Here is a 25,039-nt window from a genome sequence, read left to right as displayed (position 1 = left end):
TGGGTAGAACCCTCTGGGGGCTTTAAGGTGTTCCGGCGCCGGTCGCCTGTCTGGGGCTTGGTCAGGGTGCAGCTTGTCCAGCAGGGTGGTGATGCGGCAGCCCATGAGGAGTTCGGCTGGACTGCGACCTGTGGAGGCGGTGGGTGTGGTCCGGTAGGCCATTAGGAAACATGCCATGTCTTTTGGCCAGTCTGAGGGGCCCAGACGGTTCAAGGCCTCCTTTGCCGTGCGCACCATCCGCTCTGCCTGGCCGTTGGTGGCTGGATGAAACGGGGCAGAGTGAATGTGCCTGATGAGGTTCCTGGCCAAGAAGTCCTGGAACACTGCGGACGTGAATGCTGTGCCGTTGTCGGTGACGATGGTCTCCGGCAACCCGTGGGTTGCAAAGATGGCCCTCAGAGCTGTGATGGTCGCCTGCGACGATGGCGAGGGCACCTGGACCACCTCCAACCACTTGGAGTATGAATCCACTAGTATGAGTAGAGTCCGCCCATGGAAGGGGCCAGCAAAGTCCATATGCAGTCTTGACCAGGGGTTTTTGGTGGATTCCCATGATTGCACTGGGCCACGTGGGGGGTCAGGCCTTGACACTTGGCATGTCGGGCACCTTTTAACCCAAGCCTCAATTTCTGCATCGAGGCCGGGCCACCAGACATAGCTCCGTGCGAGAGCCTTCATGCGGACTATGCCCGGGTGTGCCTCATGCAGGGCTCTCAGCACTTGGTCTTGCAAGGGTTTGGGGATGACGACTCTGTTGCCCCATAGTAGGCAGCCTTTCCGGGCTGCAAACGGAGTAAATTCCGGCCCAGTCGAGCCCTTTAGACAAGTCATTATTATTCCATTAAGACACCGAATTGCAGAGTTCAAAAAACAAACAACTTCAGAGAAAACAGCACACAATAGGTGCCTATCTGTATAGATCTTGGTCATCCTCCCACTATCCCCTCTCTCTAAAAACCTATGAAGCCTTTAAGGAATTCAATTCTCTACTTATTCCATTGATCCCCCTTTCTATTATGAAATTCCAGGAGGTGTGTACAGAACAATGTTAAAAATAATGACCTCCCAGTGCAAGCTTTAATTTTAAATACTTTTCCAATAGGTGAGGTTTCAAAAGAGTTCTCAAAAGAAGTATATTCAGACAGAAGAAAATATTAATTTTTAACCTAACCAGTATTTTCATGCTCACTGCATATTTGAGTTAAAAAAGCAGGGACACTGTGAATCCATCCATCCCCACCCCCAAATTCTGTCACACTGTACTGTTCATTATTATGTGCTTCTAAATCTCATGGGAAATCTTTAGAAATAATGGGAATATGACAACTAGTATAGTACAGAGACTCAAAGAAAAGTTGGAAAATCAAAATTATAAATCTTAAATGCCACAAATTCACAAGGTAGTCAAAAGGGAAGTAAGTCATTGTGTTAGATCAAGCCAGTTTTTGCAATTCCCCTGCTTAGTATAGCTCCCCCACATAACTCCCATGGCTCCTAGGTGGGGAGGGGGGAGGTAAAAGGAGGATCTTTCCTCCATTTTCCACTAGTAGAAAAAAAATAGTTGGTTCCAAATAATCCTTTCTCAGCCTCAGTCCTTTGTCTGCAACATGAGAATAATAATATTGGCCTCCCATACATGGCTGTTTTAAAGATTACTGTGATGATTTTGGCAAAGCATTTGGAAGAATACACACACACTCAGCATAATTATTTGTTTGTTGGGGGATGGATCTCATTCATATGCAAACATTTTAAAAAATCCTGAAGTAAATAGCGAAGCTTAAATTACTGTAGGTTAAAACAGTTTAATATCCCCAGATTGTTCAAGAGTCTTTTTTTAAGACTGCATTTGATTTTAAATATCTACTTCTTTAAAAATTGCTAAATGATTCAGTGCATGTCATTCACAACAGAAAGAATGGTTAGCAGTTTCCCAGAATGGTTAGCATTCAGGTTAGCAGTTTCCCAGTTGCCTTCAAGGGTTGTCCTACACAGAGTATGTTACATCCAATTTGGAGGCTGTGGAAATAGGAATGAAGGCATTCAAATCAGCATAGTCCAGACCATAAGAACTGAAGTTCAACAATGATAGACCAGTGGGGAGAGACATGATGCTGAGGCTCTGGGAACATCCTGGTTCAGATCCCCACTATGCCATGGAAGAGTAATCTGGAACTGACATATCTGCAGGACCATCTTTCCCCATATGAGCCCTGGAGAGTTCTGCAATTGGCCAATCAACACCTTCTGACTATCTCTGATCCAAAGGACATCTGGCTTGCCTTTACTAGGGCCAGGGCCTTTTCAGCCCTGGCCCCGACCTGGTGGAATCAGCTCCTGTGGAAATTTGTGCGCTACCGGATTTACTACCATTCTGTAGGGCCTGTAAAATGGAGCTGTTCCACAAGGCCTTTAGTTGAGGAAAGCAGACATCCTTATTTTATTGACCATCTAACTGGCCTCCCTACACCAATTTACCATCTTGATTGTTAGAGATTAGACCGACATTCTCAATATCTTTGACATCCAGAATGCCTATAACATCTATGTTTTAATCTGTAAACTGTGTTTATACATCCACACTGGTTATCTACTAGGTTTAATTGTTTGATTGCTTGATTTTAACTGTTTATTATGTTGCAATCCACCCTGAGCCCGTTATGGGAAAGGGTGGACTATAAATTTGCAAAATAAAATAAATAACCTTGGCTCAGTCACACACTCTAAGCCTAACCTAACTCATAGAGTGGTTGTGAGGATAAACTGGAGGAAAGAAGAATGATGTATGCTGCTTTGAGTCCCCATTTGAAAGAAAAATAGTATAAATTAAGGAAATAAATATATAGTCCAAGATCCTGTTTGGCACAGTGGCCAGCCAAATGCCCCATAAGAACTGCAAATCAGGCATGGAAGCCAAAACTTACCCCTGCTGTTGACCCTAGTGCTGGTTTTCAAAAAGATTTCACTAAGACGTCATGTTTATCCTCCATGAATTACTCTAATCCTCTTCTAAAGCCACCTCCACTTCTGGCTTTAAACCAGGGAGGAGTTTTCCTAACCAGACGTAACTTATAGAAAGCATTCCTAGCAACAATATTGCTCCCCGCCGCCCACAACCCCAAAGCAAAACTGGGCTCAGGAGAATTCCACAGTCCTTTGATTTGACCAGATTAACCCCAGACTAATGGGAACATATCATTCCCCTCAATAACCTCTTCCTCACTCAGGACCAGTGTGTGGGAATTGGTGAACTAGGCGACAGCCTAGGGTGCCGGTTCCCACAGTGCGCCTCCACTGCCGCTGCCCTTCTCCCTCCCTTTGCAACACTGGAAGCCAGCGCAATGCTCTACTCGCCCCGCCCCCCGGGCCTAGGCTGGTCCTTATCAGCTTCAATGGCTGGGCGCAGCTTCTAAGCCTTTGAAGATCCCATGAGAGGAGAGTTCACTCCCCCTCACTTCCAGTTCCAGGAAGGAGGGGGAGCGAACTCTCCTCCCATGGGCCCTTCAAAGGCTTAGAAGCCACAGCACAGCCATTGAAGCTAGTAAGGACCGGAGGCAGTGGGGGGGGGGAGAGTATGGCCACGATGGAGGAAGGGAGGGCGGGGGGGAAGGAATGACAGATCAGCCTGGGGTGGGTGGGTGACGGAGCACAGCACTGCAAAGCAGTGCTGCAAAATGAAGGGGGGAGGGCACCCGCTCTTGCTGAGGCTTTGCAAGCCTTGGCAGGGGGGAGGGCACCTGCTCTTGCCAAGGCTTTGCAAGCCTCGGCAGGGGGGGGTGCCCAGCTCTCTCCTGCCCCCACGCACAGCCTGATTTTAAAAATAGGAGGGGCGGGGGCAAATTTTGGCCTGGGGCGCTGGAAACATCAGCGCCGGGCCTGTCCCCACCAGCATCACCATGAAAGAATTCCTTTTAAAAAATACTGGATCCAAACAGCAAAGTGATTATAAAATGAATGCCCTAAATTTCTTCCCTTTAGCTACTCTATTTGAAATGCAGAGCATATTCATCGAGGAATTAACATCATTTCCCTTCATTATGGCAGCCTGCCTGGATCAACAACATTCGAGCTTTCTCCTATCTCAGCCTCTCAGGTCCACTCTTTTCAAAGATGTCCATTCTCTTGGTGATTACAGTTGTCCTCTGGGTTTGACCAGCTGCCAAGAATACCCAGCCTGGCATCAGCTCAGCTAGCCTCTTCACGTGAGTGCCAGAGACCATGTTTCATATGGTGTGCTCTAGACATGCAAATGGCTGAATGACTGAAAACTATTTCTCAGGCACCCTGCTGGGATGATCTGAATCTTGATTTATGAAGTGGAACCGTGATATTGTGCTTTAAATGCAGAGAGAAAAAATATTTCTTGGTTTGCTCTATCACTAATGTACAAAGTCATGCATGAAGGAAAATTTCTTCTTGTGTACATCTTCACAGGAGAAGAATGCAACCTTAAGAGATAAAGAAGAGCCAATCTTATTGTTATTGTTATTATTATTTACCTTTTAGGCATCTCCACTGAAAGGGAGAGTATAAAGTTTTAGCAAGGTTTTGAATTATGCAATGGTCCAAACTTTCTCAGCATATTGCTGATTTCAGGAATTTATTTATTTATTTAGATTTTTAGCCTGCCCTTCCTGCAAAACAGGCTCATGGCGGGTTACATCATAAAAACAATCAATGGTAAAAAAACAATTTAAAATATATAAAATTTAAAATTTAAAATTACAGACATGGCCTATTGTCCAGGTCCAGCAGGTCTTATAGCACTGGGATGGAATGTAGGGGGGAGGCCAGTAACAAGTGACATCCATTGCCTCAGCTGAAAGCCTGGGGAAAGAGCTCTATTTTACACACCCTGTGGAATTGAAGCAGATCCCGCATGACCCAGATCTCCAGGGGGAGCTCATTTCACCAAGCAGGGGCCAAGGCTGAAAAGGCCCTGGCCCTCATCAAGGCCAGATGGATGTCTCTGGGGCCAGGTATCACCAGAAGTTGTGGGGTTGCTGATCGTAAAGACCTACAGGGCTCACACAGGGAGAGGCGGTCCCGTAGGTATGCTGGCCCCCGGCCGTATAAGGCTTTAAATGTAAGTACCAACACCTTGAACCAGATCTAGTACTCAATGGGTAGCCAATGCAGTTCATGCAGCCTAGAATGGATCCGTGCCCATATAGGCAATGATGTCAACATCCATGCAGCAGTGTTCTGCACCAGCTGGAGTTTCCGGAGGAGGGTCAAGGGCAGCCCCACATAGAGAGAGTTACAATAATCTAGCCTGGAAGTGACCATCACATGGGTCATTGTGGCCAGGTCATGGGGGTGGGGAGATACAGGACCATCTGACCCACCTCAGATGGAAAAAGGTCAATCTGGAGGTGGTGGTAACCTTGGCCTCCATAGTCAGAGAGGCATCCAGGAATACCCCCAAGTTCTTCACCTTTGATGTGGGCTTCAATGGAGTTCCATCAAAGGATGGGAGCCTGATCTCTGATCCCAGTCCCCTGTAACCTAGGCACAAGACCTCTGTCTTCAATGGATTCAATTTCAGCCAACTCTGTTGCAACCAATCAGCCATGGCTTGCAATGCCCTATCCAGTTCCTCTGGGGCCGAATCTAGGCAGCCATCCATCGGCAGATAGAGCTGGGTGTCATCTACATATTGATGACACCCCAACCCATACCTCTGGATAATCTGGGCAAGGGGGCACATGTAGCTGTTGAATAACATTGGGGAAAGAATTGCTGCCTGCAGCACACTACATTGTAATGGGTGCCGCTGGGATAATTCACTCCCAAGCACCACCTTCTGTCCCTGACCTTGGAGAAAGGAGACAAGCCATTGTAGGCCCAGCTCCCATATCCCTGCATCGGCAAGACAGTGGGTCAACACTTCATGGTCAATCGTATTGAACACTGCTGAACAATCAAGACGGATCAGCAGCGCCAAACCACCTTGATCCAGATGCCTCCAGAGATCATCCACCAAGGCGACCAACACTGTTTCCATCCCATGGGCAGGGTGGAAGCCAGACTGGAAGGGATCCAGGACATCAGCATCCTCCAAGAAAGTGCATCAGCCACACAAGGGATCCTTGATTACATCTGTTCCTTTTCCCTACACTGAACATATGAATATAGATATGCACAAACACACACACACACTACAGATTGTGGGCCAGACTCCACATGAGGGCATCCATGGATCTGACCTGTGGACACCATCACCATTTCAAAGCCTATTGAGGCAATTAAAAAATGCTGTGAGACACAGCATAGCAGAATGAGGTTCTCTTGTCCCCCTCTCTGCCAGTGCCCTTTCAAATACCAAAACATCTGTGTGGTGTGATGTGGGTGTTTGCTGCTCTTTTCAGCACTTGAAAAGGCATAGAGGAAGGGGGTGGAGACAAGAGCACTTCATCCCACCTGCAGATGCTGTCATATCCATTTTGGCCTTCTGTTAGAAGAGTGTCAGGGTTCAGTCAGGGAGGACAAGAGGCAAGGTCAAAAGCAGGCTCTGATGAGCCATATGAAAGACTGAGGGCTAGAAGCAAAGGTGTGTGCCATCTCAGCCAGTGGTTTCTGAAGAGCCCAATAAGCTTCAAAGGCCAGAGGCAGCAGGCATCACCTCAGGTAGGCAAGGAAAAATAACCAGAGAAGCAACACATAGAGGAGAACTTCTTAAGCTCCTATAGGACCAGGATCAAATCTCTGACCAACAATGATGCCTCATTATGCTGCCACTTTGGTGATTTGGTTAGAGAAGCTGCCCAGAAGGGGAGCTGCATAAAGCTGAATTGGGACCCTGGCAATTTATAAATAAAATATTAGCTTGCATTAGAATGACAGTTATTTCTGTTAAAAATCAACTTTTTACAAAAATGGAAGATCTTTTTTGCTTAAAAAAGAGACTTTCAGATATACTATACTGCATCAGTAACAAATAACAGATTGCATCTAATGAGGTCACTGCCAAAGTGTGCTCCTGAAGACATCCTCAGCATGGAGCCAGTGAATGTAAATGGTTCTGTCACCTGTGCCCAATGTTTTATTCATCACCAGACATTGATATGACCAGTTAAGGTGATAAACAGACCTCCATTGGATTTGCTGTGCAGTTAAACGTGATTGCTTCTGTTTTTATATAACTATATGAAGTTCATCAATCCTTCCAAGTGCACATTTGCATAGCCACTTAAAGGGAGCCAAATGCAAGGGGATGAATATGAAATTCCAACCAGCTTATTGAAAAATAAATCAGCTTTGTTTCCCTCTGGTTTGCTCACATCTGGAGTAGGGGTGGCCCATGCTGGCAGTGAGGACTGGCGGAATGAGACTCAAAGCTATTCAGTTCATTGACAGCCAACCTTGGTTTGTAAAAGTCAGAAGACCTAAAAATCTGAGGCCAAAGTATTAGATGACTGGTGCAAATCATTCTGTGATATTCAGCCTTCTCTGCCTTTGTTTCTTGGCCATCAGTGTCCTGTTTGGTTTTTCAGAGCACAAGACTGCAAAATTCTGCTTCCAAGCAATTCTCATAAAGGTCAAGCAGCCCTCTCAAGCTCCAGCCTCCATACAATTCACTCTTGGCTTCCAGGCTCACAGTTATCAGCCTTTTGAGGGGTGATACTTATTGGCACTAAGTTCTGGCATCTTTTGAGAGGACTCACCCAAATCCTGATGGAGGAATTGATGGAAATTGATACAACCTTATATATAAGTATTGGAATTTTTTAAAAGAAATAAAAATACTGGTTTTCTAATGGGCTCTATAGCATGCTGTGTTGGATTCAGTGCAAGTGTTCCCCTATCATCTTTCTAGACATCTTCTGTCCCTCTTGAGATCACCCAGCACTGTGGTAAACCATGGGGCTGGCTCCCCCCCAAGGATGAGTTTGAGGAGCAATTTTTTCAATAGCTTTTAGGAGCTTCATGTTCCAAGTTCCCACTGCAGCCTCAACAGGGCTTGTGTTTGGAAATTTAAAAACTCCAAGCCCAGAGTGTTTTGGAATGCAGAAGGATCTATGAGCCTTGGTGGGCAGACAATTTTAACTGGGGTACCCTTTTGGCATGAAGTCATTGCCTAGGGAAGATATGACTGAATGTATGGAAAAGTGGACCAAAGTTCTTTTCTGTGACTGAACTTCTAAAAGGGCTTCTAAAGTAGGATTAGTGAAGAAAAGTTAATATCTTTTTCATTAAATATTTACTTTGAGTCTGTCATTGCAGTTGTTTTCTGAACTGTGTTCCTAGTGCAATGTGATCATCCACTTGTTATGAGTAACTGTTTCCCCATTTCCTTTTGCCCTCTTGCTGTTTGTTCTGCACTCTGCCACTTTGGTTTTCCTCCTCCCTGCCCATCCCCTCACAGATGATATTTCAAATCTAAGTTTACATCTTTGATTTATCAGACCTCATAAATAAGTGTTTAATCTCAAATGATGGTAGCAATTTCATTAAAATATTAAAACAGAACTGATGTTCAAGGTCACTGCTTGCCTGTGAAGGAGATCATACTCAGAACTGAGAGTTTTTCTTTAATTAATTGAGACAGAGAACAATCCCAGAGACACAGACTACATACATACATTTCATATGCACAAAGGCACTAATGTGTCCATTCTGGCAGTCATACATAGGTAGTGGGCAGGCCAGTGCATTCATTCCCATCCCTTCTTTGTATGTTTGTAAGTCATCTGAAGAGGGTAACTGTTGAGGCATGTCAGACCCCACCCAATGACAGGTCAACCGGCCATGCCATCAGGAGGCCACCTTTATCTCCACATAAGGAGGATGAGTGGCAGGACACCCTGATTGCTGGAGGAGCGGAGCCAGCACCTGCTAACAGCCAGCTCCTCTCCTGCCCAAGGCAGTCTTTGCCTCAAGCTTGGTCTACCCTCCCACCCTGTAGTCAGTGCAAGCAAATGCTGGTTGCCCCCCATTTTTCTTGTGTGTGTGGGGGGGGGGGGGGTCAGGTAGGAACATTTTCACTTTTTCCAGATTGACCTTGGAAGGGGTGTTTTTCACCTACCCTGTACTGCTTGTTCAGTGGATTGTGGAATTGGTTATGGTGTGGCTGTTTAATTAGGCTGGTCACTTTACGGGTTGGCAGGATTCTGTTTAGTTTGTTAGGTGGCTCAGTGAGCACCATTAGCATCCCTGTTTAGGAGTTTGTGCTGGCCAGGTGTCAGCCATTTGCAGATGGCTCTATCCAGGGGCAAGGATGGCTCCTCCATTATTTGGTAGGGGAGGGGTTGTGTTTGATGCCTAGCATTGTCCATGCTGCTTGTTCTTGCTATTTAAATATATTTTTAAAAAATAAAGTGGCCATTAGTTTACCCAAGTTTCTGTTTCTTCCTGTTTCTCCCTGTTCTGCATGTGTTTTTCTCCCTCTACTGGTTGATTTGACAGCAACTAAGTTTATTTCCCTGCAGTTTAAATCTGCAGAGAGAAAAATTGGAAATAAACCTGTTTGATGTTGAATTGAACACTATAGCGAGCAAAACACATGCAGAACAGAGGGGTAAATGTGAAAAAATAAGAACAACAATTAGTAAAATTAGAATGAGAAAAAACCTGTACTTTCATGGCTGATGCCCTGACATCAGTTTTCCCCATCTTGGAAAGTTATAGAAATGAAGCAACAGGGAGAGCTTATCTTGAGTGCTGCAACAAGAACCCCATCCACTTTGGCCCCAATTAACAAAATATCTCCTGGATATTTGTCTAAATTATCCAATTTATCCCAAGTAGTTTTTGTTGCGCATTTGAGGAACATTTACCTGTGCCATTCAGATGATTTCTAGGCACATATCAGTCTAATTTTATGAAAATACATCTTTGTTATTTGAGGTGGATGCCCTCTTTCCCCCAATCCCTAGTGCTCAGAAAGAAACTGGTAGAGAAGAGAACCCACCTAGTAGAAGGCTGCCACTTAAACCCCATGACTTCTCATGAAAACTTTCTAAAGTACAAATTTAGCTTATTAGCACTGACACCTGCCTTTGGATGTTAATAGATCACATGTTTGTCCAGGCATTTTGAATCCTCATGCATCTGGTCCTGCAAAAAGAAACAGACGCAAAATGGCATGACAAATTTATGCCAAAAAGATTCAAACTGATCTGTCATAAAAACCCCTTGAAGACATTGGGCAAATCTCACATCAACCTAACTTACCTCATAGAGTTTTTGTGATAAAATGGGGAAAGAATATATAAAAGAAGTCATAGATGAACCAATCAAAAAACCCTTTGGAACTTTCCTTCAGCAACCATCCTTCACAGCTGCCTATTTAAGTATGTTTATAATTGTTGTCTGTCTCAGATAAATACCAGGAATCTCGTGCAGCAGTGAACATATGAACATATGAAGCTGCCTTATACTGAATCAGACCCTTGGTCCATGAAAGTCAGTATTGTCTACTCAGACTGGCAGCGGCTCTCCAGGGTCTCAAGCTGAGGTTTTTCACACCTATTTGCCTGGATCCTTTTTTGGAGATGCCAGGGATTGAACCTGGGACCTTCTGCTTACCAAGCAGATGCTCTACCACTGAGCCACCGTCCCTCCCCTGGCTTTGAAAAAGCAGGTGCCCTATGATGCATGCGGCAGCAATCATACAGCCTCTGCCCTGCTACTGGGAGAGGCACAGGCTGCACATGCACAAGAGGAGCATTCAGACTGCTCCTGCATGTGTGGAGTGCACACATCACATGCTCTGGCAGTTCAGTCAGAAAATGAGCCTTGCATGCACTTTAGAGATTTGCTACTAGGAAGTTCCAAGTAACTATTTAATCGAGTCCCAGCATGTCCTAAAATGAGATAAGTACAGGCAGGACTTGGGGGGCAAATGTGCGCATGTGATCACACACATATCTGGAGGGGAAGCATGGCTAGGTCAGGTCAGTTGTCTCATGTGATCACACCCACTATTTGTTGGCACTGAAAGTTTTCCAGAGCAGGTGGAACAGATTTCAGAAAAACTCAAAAAATACAGGGAGACATGAATTGCAAATTCATTTAGTGGTTTTACCCTCCCGCCCCTCAAAAATGGTTTATCCAACCTTTTTCAGTTTTGTAGCCACTGAAGAGGAAATCAGTTTTAGCCAAATGTCCCTTACACTGAGGGGGGGGGGGGGAGAGAATCTTATCTTCTTTGCCCTTCAGCTAAAAAGTTCAGTTTGTGATGATAAAGTGATATAACCCCAAGGTTTAAAATTAAAACCACTAACATAGGTCATCCCAAGACAGGGGCCAAAGTCTTTAATATGTTAATGATATGTTAATATATTAACTCAGGTCTGTTTCATAAGATCCAGGTAAGAATATGTTATCCTTTAAATGCATGCTTTGCATCCATAATGAAGTATATGAAGGTCACTCCAACCAACATGGAGGCTAGAGAGAATCAGTGGATCACTGAAGGGGAAAGGCTGAAAGAGCAGGTTCATGGTCTCAGAATGGTTCTAAACCCAACTTTGCTTCCAGCATCCTTGATGATCATTTAGATCATTTATGCCTTCCTGGTTTCTAGTTTAAACTAAGTGGGACTTTCTATGAAGACAATTCAAATCACTCTTTTCAGGTTTAATTTGAGGTGTGGCTTTCAGCGACCCAACCTAAAGTGATCTGAGCCCCAGCTATTTTAGTGAACATCTGTTTCACTATGAACTTTCCTGGAATTTGAAGTTAGCCTGGAAGGCTGCCTTTTACATTCAAAATTATTTAGAGGTCAGACTAATATGTACAAAAAGCAGTGACATGCTGGTTCTGAAACAGAACTTGACAGGTTAAAAGTATCTTTAACAGGTTATATTGCTTAAATTTTATATTGGTTGATTGTTACTTAGTTGGAAAAAAATTGCATTAATATCTTGCTAATCAGTTAAAGGAAAAATTTTAAGCATGTCTACTCAAAAGTAAATCCAATTGAGTCTTACTCCTATGAAAGTATGCATAGGAATATGTCCCAAATGTTCATTAGAATATAATATTATTTGGCCTCTATGAGGTAAATCCCAAAGATTACGTCATATTTTTATCATGGTTCAACCTTGGGTACCAAGGCTGAGTCAAACAAACAGTTTTCTTCCTTTGCCATATTTTTTTTTCAAAGTATTGAACTGGCTATTACTGGTCCAGACACTTTTTGCAAAATCTTCTAGCTATTGAACAATTGTAATCAAGGTTTATATCAAGTTATTCACAAGATTAAAAGCACAATCCTGTGTAAAGTTATATTCTTCCAAGCCCTCTGATTTTAGTGGTCTTTTTTGTTGTTTAGTCGCACAGTCGAGTCCGACTCTTTGCAACCCCATGGACCAAGTCACGCCAGGCCCTCGTGTCTTCCACCATCCTCCGAAGTCTGCTCAAATTCATCTTTGTTACATCAGTAACACTGTCCAGTCATCTCATCTTTTGTCGTTCCCTTCTTCTGCCTTCTGTCTTTCCTAGCATCAGGATCTTCTGCACTTGTTGACTTATCCTGTAATCCTTACCAGAATTATACTCTTTTAGTGGTCTTAGAAGAGAATAATTCTGGTAAGGATTACATGATAAGTCAACAAGTTCAACACCAGTCCAGGTTAACTGAATATTCAACACCCGTGAAGGTTGTATAAAGGCATGAAAAGGTCATATAAGATTAATTAAGCAATGAAGGACATAAAAACAAAATGTAGGCTGCTTCCACATGGGCATTTCATTTTGCATGGCTTGCAGCCAGTACACAGGTTTAAGGGGAATGTCCACATGATGCCATACTCATTTCCAATCCTTTCCCATTGGAGCCAGAGAACAACAAAACTTGTTTTTCTCCAGTTCACAGGGGAAATCATGCAGGGTAGAGTTCCCATTCCACAGGCCAGGCCAGGGGATCCCCCACTTTGGGGGGCTTCTGCCCACCACTAGCCACCTGGCTGGCAGGGGAAACCCCATCCTCAAACAGCAACATCATGCAGCAAAGTTCCCAATGTGATGGCATCATATGGAAGTGGTGTCATCATATCTGGGACATCGCAGTGACACTCTGCTTTTGGGGCAAATGGCTATGGCTTGAGGGCAATTTTACAATAGGGTTTTGCCCCAAAGGCAGAGCATTGCCACACAATGTCTCCAATGTGATGACTTCACTTCCATGTGATGTCATCATGTTGGAGATATTGTGCAATGTCCCCACCCCCTCCAGGAACACCTCACAAATCCCCCCTCCCCCAGCGCAATGGTAGGACCTGGCAACCCTAATGCAGTGGTATTCTTAGTGATCATTGGGCAAAAGTCGAGAATGGAGCTCCAGAATTACTACCAGCACCCTGACCAGGTTCCTCTGATGGGCCACTCTCCCTTCCAAGCAAAGGGCAGCCCTTGCTACATGCATGGTTGCTGCCATTGTGAAGCTTGCTGCTCAAGCCCTGGATGGAGGCAAGTGGCTGCTGCAGAACCCGCTGCCTGAGCTGCTCTTTTTCTCCTTTTCCCTTCTATGTTGGGGGCCAGGTCCATGGTAGTTGAGTCCTCAAGCATGGGGTAGTTACCCCAGAAAAAATGGGGCGGTTGTGAGTACACCCAGCCACGTGAACAGTAACTCCAGAGACAGAGATAAGCTCTGCTTTCAAAATGGTGTAGAGCATCTTGCTGCAGTACACTATTCTGCTCCTTCTGAGGCTTTCAAAGGGCACTTTAAAAAAACTGTTTCAACCAAAACACCCCATAATGTTACAGTGAAACCCAGCATGCAAAGTCAGAGAAAATGGTAGTGCTGCAAGCTCCAGATTGGGAAATAGCTGAAGTTCAGGGGGCAGAGCCAGAAGAGGATGGAGTTTGGGAAGGGGAGGGACTTCAATGAGGTATTAACACCATAGAGTCCACCTTGCAAAGCAGCAGTTTTCTCCAGCTCAACTGATCTCTAGCACCTGAAGATCAGTTAACATTAGGAGATCTCCAGCCAACCCTAGGGAAAGGAGTTTCCAGGACATGGGGGTAGCAGGGCTTGACTGGTCACCATCACTTCTGCAGTGCTGTGATGGAGAGAACTGGAAGAGCCAGAAGATGTAGTATAGACAGCAGCAGTGACTATGTGTAGATGCTGTTCCCAGCTGTTTCCATACTACTTGCTGCTGCGGGGAGTGTTGTCACACCTCTCTCTGGAGGTGGCCCTGCTTTTATTCTTTATCACAACAGCTACAAGTGGAAGCAAAAAAAATTAAATAAAAGCTGCAGTTAGCAAGGTGCTATGAAAATAAAACACAAGTATAGAACTTGCTGTTGCTGCATATCTGTGGAGGAGGAGGAGGGATGGGGGAATCACGGAATTGCCCATAATCCCATTAAAGCATGTTTGGCTTATTAAGAATGAATTTTGACATAGCTGGCATTTTAGTGATGGTGATTGTAAGTCAGGGACGGCAGTAAAAATAGATTTTGCAATCCGATGTCTATAAAACATAATATGAATGCTGTGCTTGATACAAGAATATTTACTACTGAAACAGTAAACAAAAGGGCATTGTGAAGTACATAATCATCCTTGCTTTCTTATCATATTACTTATACCTTCCTTACTACTTCAGAGCCCCAGTCCACAGATAATATGAAGCTGGGCCAGAAGAAAGTAGGTTCCATTCTCAAATGATGATGCAGGGAGAGCACAGTTTTAGTACTAGAAGGAGATTGGGGGATATCACCACGCCTTTTAAAAATCTACACAACAATTGAGGCTGCCAAGCTCCTGGACAGGGTGGGGGTTCTACTACTCAGGAGGTCCCCAACCCACCAGCCCATATTGGGACAGTGGGGGGACCCCCTCCCAATATCACCAGCACAATGATGTCACTTACAAGTGATGTCATTGCGCCAGCAACATTGCATGCTGGCCACTCTAGGAGTTTCCAGGAAAACTCTATGGTTTTCCCAGATGCTCTAGCAATTTGGGAGAGAAACTCTATGGTTTTCCCGGAAGCTCCTAGAACGGCTGGTGCATGACATCACTGGTGTGGTGATGTCGCTTGTGAGTGATGTCATCACACTGCACATGCTGCGCACATGCAAAAAAGGTTCCCTGCCAGAGGCCACAGTGGACTTAGCAACCCTAGCAACTAATCTACTATAAATGTTGCCCAAAAACCAGAGCATTGCCTCTGATGTGACTTCCTGGTTATGCAGGCACATCATGCTTATTTTCTGCTTCTTGCCTGTTGTGGGGGAGGGTAGTAATTCCCACCATAAAGAGTCATGCCGGATGGTCATTTCCCCCTGCTTTTTGATAGCTTGGGGGAGGGGGGGTGGCCTTAGAACAGGACTATACTTGGGTACAGACCACACATGAACTTCATGTTCTACATGCATTTTAGTGGGACCTGGGGATCCCCCAGAATCACAGCTCATCTCCAGCTGACAGATATCAATTTTCCTAGAGAAAATAGATACTTTGGAGAGTGGACTTTATGGCACTGTATCCCACCGAGGTCCCTGTCCTCCCCACCCTCCATACTCAAATCTCTAAGAGTTTCCCAACCTGAATCTGGCAACCCTATGCCTCTGCATCCCTACCACTGCCAGGGGAGACCTGTCAACCTACATATGAGCATGCACAAGGGAAAAGGGGGGGGGAGGGGCATTAGAGCTTCATTGAAACTTCCATTCATTCTTTGTTGCCTCTTCAGGACAAAGCAGCTCAAGGCAGGTCCTGCAGTAGCAAAACAGCACAAAGTCCTAAAGGTAAGCAGCAATTAAAACAGGTGTGTCAAATATGTGGCCCGGAGGCCGAATCAGGCCCCTGGAAGGCTCCTATCAGGCTCCTGAGCAACTGGCTATTGTTTGCTTCCTTCTCCCTCTCTTCTGCTTCCTTCTGCATCACAGCTTGCTTTGCCAGGCTTGCTCAATTGCACAGTAACTACAGACCAAAACCTCTGGTATCACAAATTTTCTTCATTGGCTAGAGCTCCTCTCTTGGGGAGGAAAGGGGTGAAGGAGAGCTGGCTTTGCCAGGCTCTCTCAGTCCCACAGCAGAGCTACAGAGACAAGCCTCTCTGCCTTCTTTTGGCTAAGGCTTCTCCCTCTCCTGGTCCCCTGGGGAAGGAAGGAAAGAACCAGAACTTCCTTTCCCCAGTTCCCTGGATCGCATGGGAGATATATAAAGCAAGCACCTTTAAGACCAACAAGCACTAATCCTTTAAGCATATTTTATTTTAAGTTAAAATAAAATTAAAAAACCCTTACATTGTGTTTGTCTGTATCTTTTATAAAGTTTATACCTCTGCTACCTGGTATTACATTTTATGACACACATGGCCTGGCCAACAAGGTCTCGTTTACTTCAGATCTGCCCCTCATAACAAATGAGTTCAACACCCCTGAATTAAAATAACCACCCTCACCAAATCATTACACTATCCCAACTGAGCAGCAACAAAACAATCAAGAGCTGCATGAAATAACAAAGCTGCAATTCAAGAGCAGAGATCCCAACAAGACCACATAAGAACATAAGAGAAGCCATGTTGGATCAGGCCAACGGCCCATCCAGTCCAACACTCTGTGTCACACAGTGGCAAAAAAATTTATATATACAAAATAAACTAACAGGAAAATCCAGACAGAACCAAAAGATGAGCAAAGTCAGCAAAATTCAGGATTGTATTCGGCAAACACAGAACAGCTACCGATAAAAACTCAAAAAGGCGGTCAGGAGTTTTAGCAATTAAAAAAGCCTGGTCAGCTAACAAAAATATTTGCGCCTAAGTGACTTCTATCCTGTCTGCAAGAACAAATTGACTGCTAACTTCAACGCTTTGCCAGTAAAGCTTCCCATTTCTAATAAAAGCAGGTGAGATTTGCCTGCTTTATTGTGCTTAAGGCAGAGATCTCCGGAGGTACTTAGGGGATTTCAATCCTCATTTCGCATTCATTTTCCTGGGAATTAAGGTTCAAATCTCTTAGGCGGCTTTACAAATCCAGGAAATGGCTATTGTATGAACAAGAGAAACACATCTTCTGCTAGGCCCCTTTTCAGCTTCAAGAACATGCCGTGCTAGAAGCTCAGACTTATTGTCTCCTCTCGAAGCAATGAAGTTGACCCAACTGCTGCTAAAATCCTCTGCTAATGCAAGCAGCCCTTACTGTCTGGGGTTTTTTTCCTCCCTGAGGCAAGTTGTATATCATCTTCACAAGTAACCAATTACAGTATCACTTATTTTTTTCATGACAAGAGGATTAATCCAGTTTTGTTCAAGTTTTCAGATCCCTTAATTTCTTGCACAAATGCGTGGATGAGTAATGCTTTTGCAAAAACATATTTAAAATTATTGTTCAAAAGAGAAGGGAGGAAAGAATACACTTTCAAGAAATTACCATATAAGGGCACAGAGGGACAATCTTGAAGTCATCATTTGGAACTGCCCCCAAACACAATCAATAGATAACATCAGGGCTTTTTTTGAGCGGGAAAACATTTCCAGCTGGCTTGGCATCAGGGGGTGTGGACTAATATGCAAATGAGTTCCTGCTGGACTTTTTCTACCAAAAAAATCCCTGGATAACAAATTTAAGTATGTGGAGTACTGATTCAATACACCTACTTAGTGTGGTATTTGGTATTTAATAACCAGGGCTATTTTTGAGCAGGAACGCACAGGGGCGCAGTTTCGGCTGGCTTGGCTGCAGGGGGTATGATCTACTATGCAAATGAGTTCCTGATGGGCTTTTTCTGGAAAAAAAGCCCAGTGCAAAACAATGATGATGTCAGGAGGTGTGGCCTAATATGCAAATGAGTTGTTGCTGGGCTTTTTCTGCAAAAAAAATCCCTGTTGATAACCATGAATGTCAATTCATTCAAAAGGCAAGTAGGCTTCTTGTTTGAAGCTGTAAGCCACCATCCTGAAGATCAAAGGTCAGAGAAGTGCCATCCTATGTTTATCCACTAACCTTAAGCAATACAAACCAATATATCAGGTGTCCTCAGCCTTGTGGGAGCCCAGGGGCATTAGCTCCCCTCCATTCCTGAACTAAAAGATCTGCAGGTCAATTGAAATACCTTTTTAATAGTTCTGTCCTCGTAGAAATGCATTCTGTTGTCCTCCACAGCCAGCTAAAGCTCCTTTTATGCCTTTCTCATGCTGTCTTTCTGCTTATGACCATCACATACCCATTCCCAGATCCTTGTCCAGCACTCTAACCACTACACTACAGTCTCCCTTTTATAATCTTCAGTTGCTCAGAAATCTCATAGCCCCTTACATTTCTTAGTGTATTCTCCTATATCATCCATATGCATAGAAATTTCACCCAGAAAACCCCACTTCATCTTTCTTCTCAAAAGCCACCTTCTCTTTAAAATCCACCCCAGTCATTATCCAACTAAACAATATTATAAAGGAATTACCCCTGCACATTCAGGAACAAATCCTTTCAGACCCACCACAGGAACTTGTATTAAATAATACTTTCTCTGCTTCACCTTTATTCTGCCCCCCCCCCCTCCGCTTTCAGAGAGGAAACAGTGTACTCCTGCATTTCAGGAAAAAGCTGTGCTGAATAAGTTGGGTCCCTGTGAATTACAATTGCTGGCATAGGGGCATAGGAAGATGGTACTAGTGGAGATGTCTATGTGCCTCAGCTGCCCGCCTGAGAGAGCAAAAAAAAAAAAGATGTTTCCAGCATTCGCCTTTGTGACTGACATCTTACCTTGAGCTCTCCAAATACTAAGAAGCTGAGAAGCACAAATAGTTGCAACATTGCAAAGCTGATGAGGGAAAGCCCTTCAAACTGGAAAAAGAAATCCACAATAATCCTGACTGTTGAGAATGACTATTAGTATTCCTTTCGGTCATGGATTCCGGCTGCTCATCTTCACCTTCTTTTTTTCTATGCAGTTGCCACAGTACTTGCTGTGAAAGTCTTATGAAAGCTGAACAGTTCTGAGCCTCAAAAAGGGGTAAAGGTTCATGCACTTATTAGGAGATGCGAATGCAGTTTTGCAGATTCCAGATTCCCACAATTGCCACAATCAATAAAAGCACTTCACATTAAACCCCATAGAGTCTGGGACCAAGGAGATGCCATGTTATGGTGAAATCCATGAGAACTGCAAGTACAGACTGCATATACAAGGATGAACCGGGTTTTGTGTCCCTTGTAAGGGAAAAGACAAGCATTCCTTTTAGAACACACACACAAATGGGTGCCCATGAAGAATTGCAAGTGTTGGGTGCAGGGCTCACTTTGTAGCAGGAACTCCTTTGAAAGAAGAGCCCTGTAAGCTCTTGGAGAATTGGCTACATCAGGGGTGTATGGCCTAATATGCAAAGGAGCTCCTGCTACAAAGTGAGCCCTGGGGGGGGGGAGTGGTTAGAAAGTTTCACCTATGCCCCCAAATTAGATAGGGCCTGGAGAGCTCTCAGGACTATAACTTCTCTCCTGGCAACACAGATCAGTTCTCCTTTTAAAAAGAACTGTTTTGGAGGGCAGACTCTATGGTAGGGGTGTCAAACTTATTTGTTATGAGGGCCAGATCTAATATAAATGAGACCTTGTCGGGCCAAGCCATGTTGGGCTGGGCCATGTGTGTACCTATTTAAGATTAGGTAGCAGAGATATAAACTTTATAAAGGATGCAGACAAACACAATTAAATGTTGTTGTTTTTTAAAAAAAACATAAAATAAGACATGCTAAAAATATTAGCACTCATGCTTTCTTTTATGTCTGCTGTGGGATCCAAGGAACTGAGCAAAGGAAGCTCTGGCTCTTTCCCTCCCTTCCCAGGGGACCAAGAGAGAGGGAGCCTCAGTCAATAGAAGGAAGAGAGGCTTGGCTCAGTAGCTCTGCTGTGTGATGGAGAGAGCCTGGCAAAGCAAGCTCTGCCTCCCCCCTTCTTCCCCGAGGGAGGAGCCTCAGCCAATGGAGAACATAGAGGTTTTGCTCTGTAGGTCCTGTGCAATTGAGCAAGCCTCACAAAGCAAGCTGTTATGCAAAAGGAAGCAAGAGAGGGGACGAAGGAAGCAGATGACAGCCAGTTGCCCAAGGGCCTGATAGGATCCCTCAAGGGGCCTTATTCGGCCCCCAGGCCACATGTTTGACATTCCTGCTCTATGGCATTATACTCAGCCGAGTTCCCTCCCCAAACCTCACCATCTCAAAGTTCTACTCCAAAATCTCCAGGAACTTCCCAACCCAGAGTTGGCAGCCCTACCCCAGATTCTCCCCTCTAGGATTCCATAGACTGTCAGGAGCGTAAGCAAGCCAGCTATGCCCCCCCTCCCCGATTCATTTTCCTTTAACTGACTCACATGCTCCCAGCAGTCCATACTTCCAGGAATATGTTCAGTCCTCAACAAAACCTTTTAGGTTTTTCTTTTCTTTTTTGGTTTGATAATCTGTGAAAGGTTCACAAGTCTAACTCAAGACTTGCCAAGGCCATAAACTATGTGGAAAGTATAAGAGGACCCACAGCATTACAAAAAATGCAAATTAGTAGTTTTTAGGCAAGTAGAGGCACCTCATAATCTGCCCTACAGTATAGTTTACTTAAAGTCGTCTCTTAAAAGCCTGGCTGGTTGTCTTAAATACAGATGTTGTAACATTATTGCCTAGGATAATAGGATATGACATTCCCATTTTGTGAGATGTGCTGATGTTGGTCTAAGTGCCAGTGTGAATTTCTTTCATTTAAAAAATATCTAGGGCCAAGGGCAGTCTAGTTTGGGATGGCAAACCTATTGGACCCTCTCATCTCCATCAAAACACTTCATTTGGAATCTTCAATTGGTACAACAATAATGCCAAAAAAATAAAAGTGCTAGCTATTTTATTAACTTGAAGGATTATGCTTTCAGCAATATATCAGAAAGTATTTTATCTAAGCTGTATTAGCGATTACATTTACATTTGAATTTCAGCCTCCAACATTTCATATGCTGAAACAACTCCAGAGAAAACAGGACAACATTCATCATGTTAGACTGATCTGTCACAGGAAAAGAAATTGTAAAACTATTCTAATTTACGCCCTCCCTATATTTTTATGCCCTCTTATCTATTAGCTCAAGGTGGTGTACAGAACCAATCTAATACATTAAGATGGGGTCATAAAATCTCATGGCATAGCCAATATATATCTTTCTAAAATATGGAAGCAAGAAAATCAACCTTTCCTTCTCCCTGGCAATTAAAAGCAAGGCAAAGAAAAAGAAGAAAACACCACTGTTGGTGTATGACTAGGCTAAGACTCACACTGATTAGAAAGGGAGAAAGTTCCAGAACTTGGAAATTAGTGTGCAGTGCTCTTCCACAAACACTACTTATATTTCAATTTACCACAAAGCTGAGGCTTCTGGAAGAGGCAGCAATGGACTTGGCTGAGCATGTAAGGGGAAGCAATGAGATCTGGCACTGACTTTTGTCTAAAGCAACATTTTGAAGAGGAAGGGTTTCAGAGTTGTCATCCATATTGTATTTCGAACCCTGCTCAAGAAAAACATCCAAGAAAAATGTTGAGGAAAACAAAGATTTTGGCTTCAACCTAGTAAAAGAGTTTGAAAAGAGTTTGTGAGGGCTGTGTTCTGCATGTAAATGGTGTCAGTTTTAGTCCTTGGCATCTTCAGCCAAAAGATCTCTGGTAGAAGGGATTGTATGAAAGACTTTCCTCTTCTGGAAGCTTTGGAGAGCTGCAGTGAATCAAAGGAGACAATACTGGGCAGGACTGACCAATCATCTAAGGCAACTTTATAGGTTTGTATATAATCAGCCAGCTTTTCTCAGCTGTGAAGGTTCTAAGTAAAAGGTAAAGGTAGTCCCCTGTGCAAGCACCAGTCATTTCTGACTCTGGGGTGACGTTGCTTTCACAGCATTTTCACGGCAGACTTTTTACGGGGTGGTTTGCCATTGCCTTCCCTAGTCATCTACACTTTCCCCCCAGCAAGCTGGGTACTCATTTTACCAACCTCAGAAGGATGGAAGGCTGAGTCAACCTGAGTCGGCTACTTGAAACCAGCTTCCACTGGGATCGAACTCAAGTCATGAACAAAGAGTTCAGACTACTGCAGCTTTACCACGCTGCATCACGGGGCTCTGTGAAAATTCTGCACACCCTTAAATGACAACTGAGTTTCTCCTAAAGCAAATTTGGAAGTTTCTGCTTGGGCAAAAGATAAGCTGTTTTGATCAAAAAACAAGTTACATTTTGAGAAGGCCATGATGACATTTCTCTAGTGGTCTTGTGCATGCCTATCCAAACTGCAATGTTGAGACAAATTGTGAAGTTCTTGTTAAGAAGAAACTTTCAACAAACTCTAAGAGAAGACTTTCAAAATGAAATTATTAATATTTGGTGTGGTAGGTGCTTCCACACAGGATGTTCCTTCAGATAGTTATGCATGTGCATATATGATAGCATTCAGAGAAATATACTTTTATTCCAACTTCTTCTTCCGTAGAAGACCACGTGAAATTATTTATCCTCCTTTTAGGCTGTGGATTGTCTTAAAAATTCTACTTACATAATAAATAGCCTGATCCAGAGTGGCAGGACCATAAGGACCATGGCTTCATTGTTTCCCACCCTTTGAATATGTTGCAGGGCATTAGGACAGAAGGCTTACAAAAATGAGAGGTGATCTCTGTGGAGACTTTGAGGATGCCTTCTCAAACAAATGTTAGCTACATAATTGCATAAAATACCATAAGAAGAAAGGTGTGGGGGGATCTAACTTCTTGCTCTTCTTTTTACTCATCTTTCTCACAGTCAGCAGCAAGTACCTCCCCAAGTATTTGCCTGAATTACATGAGTTATTAAAACTCACATCAGATTCCACAATCCATCAAATATTTCCCATATGTTTTCTCATGGCCCATCCCTAGCAATACAGAGCCTTCTTTTATCATTGTTTGACTTTGGGGGAGAGATTGGGAATGATTTTAAATAATGTTCTTGAGCTCACAGGCACCAGAATTTCCAACTTCATTTATTGAAGTTTTAAAAAAAAAACCTGATAGAGAAGGGGAATGCATGCAGCATCCTACTGAATTTGGATGATCTGGTCTCAGTGATGTAACACATTCTATTTGTGGTTGCCCCCTTGAAGGCAACTTGGAAATTGCTCTTCAAAATGCTGTAGCTTCTTCATTTTTAGGAGCAGCCCAGAGGGCTGATATTACCCTAATTTGATGGTTTCTACATGGGTTTCTGATGTTTTTGGGTTTGAATCAAGTTGTTTAAAGCCATCCATGACTAGGGATCCATATATCTGCAGAACCAATTCTCTGTGTACTTGTTGTGTTTGACTTGGCACTGACCTTAAAAATTTTGCAAAGGAAATTCATTTCTCAGTCCAGATAACTTGTACTAGAACTGAATACTGGTGATTCTGGTGGTGTGTGTTTCAAAGGAGTACTTCACAGCTTCCATATACAGTTCTGTGCTACTACAGCCTTGAGCAAAAGACAATTTTGTTGTGATCACTGTAAAATTTTGACCCTTGGACTTCTGAAGTTCTTTCTCCTGACCCTTTTGCTGTGCAAAGCAAAAACAAAAATACTACAAACAAGAAAGCAGCTTACAATGAGAGGCCAACTTTTATTTTTCCCTCCCATTTTACAAGGTCTGAAGAGTCAGATTGAAATGAACAGACCATTATTTATCAGGAAATATTTAGAAAGACAATAGCCTTCAGGCCTCCATAGTGGTTATTTCCCCTGATATAAATTCAAAAAGATGATGGTGAATACCCACACTGAAACAGCCTCAAGGTGGCTGTAATATTCCTCTGGAGGCCTTTTGAGCCATCTAATCAATTTCAAAGTTTGCAGAATAAGCTAACCATAAACAGTGTTGTAACTCAAATGTTAATATCTCATTAAGTTTTATGAGCAAAGAGATGTGAGAAAAAAAACAGAGAAACAAAGAAGAGTGAGGGGTGGGGAGCAGAAAAGCAAAGGACGCAGAAGCACTGTAGACTTTTTCCCGGGGAGTCCACAATTTAAAAAATAACACTAAACTTATCAATAGTCTCAGAGCTATTTCATAGAATATTGCTGTATTGCATCTCTTCTTTATACTGTGTGTGTAAAGAACCATTAAGTTGCTGGTCACTTTCACAGGAACTTATTTGCATATTAGGCCACACCCCCTGACACCACCATTGTTTCACACAGGGCTTTTTCTACAGAGTTATAGCAGGAACTCATTTGCATATTAGGCCACACCCCCTGATGCCAAGCCAGCCAGAACTGCATTCCTGTGCGCTCCTGCTCAAAAAAAGCTCTGCTTACGGCAATTTCATAGGCTTTTCAAGGCAAGTGATTAAGCAGAGATGGTTTGTCATTGCCTTCCTCTTCAACATCTCTCTTGGTGGTCTCCTATCCAAGTACCAACCCTGTTTAGCTTCTACAATCAGACAAGATTGGACTGTACCACACTGATCCACATCTCCTTTATTTTAGAAACATGAAATCACTGAGGGCAGGAAAGAGCAAGGGAATGGAATGATGTGAGGGAAAACAATAGCATTTAATCATCTCAAATATGAGCCACTTTTAATATTACAAAATATGTAAATGACTGTAATAATACAATGTGAATGTGAGGGGGATGACCACAGGCAAAGAAATTTCATTATTATTATTATTATTAAGGGAGAGGGTAAAGAGAAAGCTGACATTTCCTTAAATCAACAAGAGTGGTTTATGTGAATGTGAAGGACCCTACAGATGTATTTGCAGTTGAACTGGAGCCATTCATGTAAACTTCATCATATATTAAACATAATTTAATATTAGTATGTCATATTATGATACAAAGCTTATCTCTTCTGGTATGCTCTTAACATAAGCTAACTTTAGATTGGTATTTGACAGGAACTATATGGCCCTATATGGCCAGGGTCCTGCATACCTTAAGGGCTGCCTTTCCCTGCATATGCCCCAGCAAGCACTTTGGTCCGGGTCTCAAAACCTGTTGACAGTCCCCAGCATCAGAGAAGTGAGGCTCAAAACAATGAGAGCCAGGGTCTTTTCTGTTGCTGCCCCTAGCTGAGAGCTTTCACAGTTCTTCAGGG

This window comes from Heteronotia binoei, chromosome 4 (genome assembly GCF_032191835.1).
Source record: "Heteronotia binoei isolate CCM8104 ecotype False Entrance Well chromosome 4, APGP_CSIRO_Hbin_v1, whole genome shotgun sequence".
Classification (NCBI taxonomy): domain Eukaryota; kingdom Metazoa; phylum Chordata; class Lepidosauria; order Squamata; family Gekkonidae; genus Heteronotia; species Heteronotia binoei.
Note: the sequence above shows the minus strand (reverse complement) of the source record.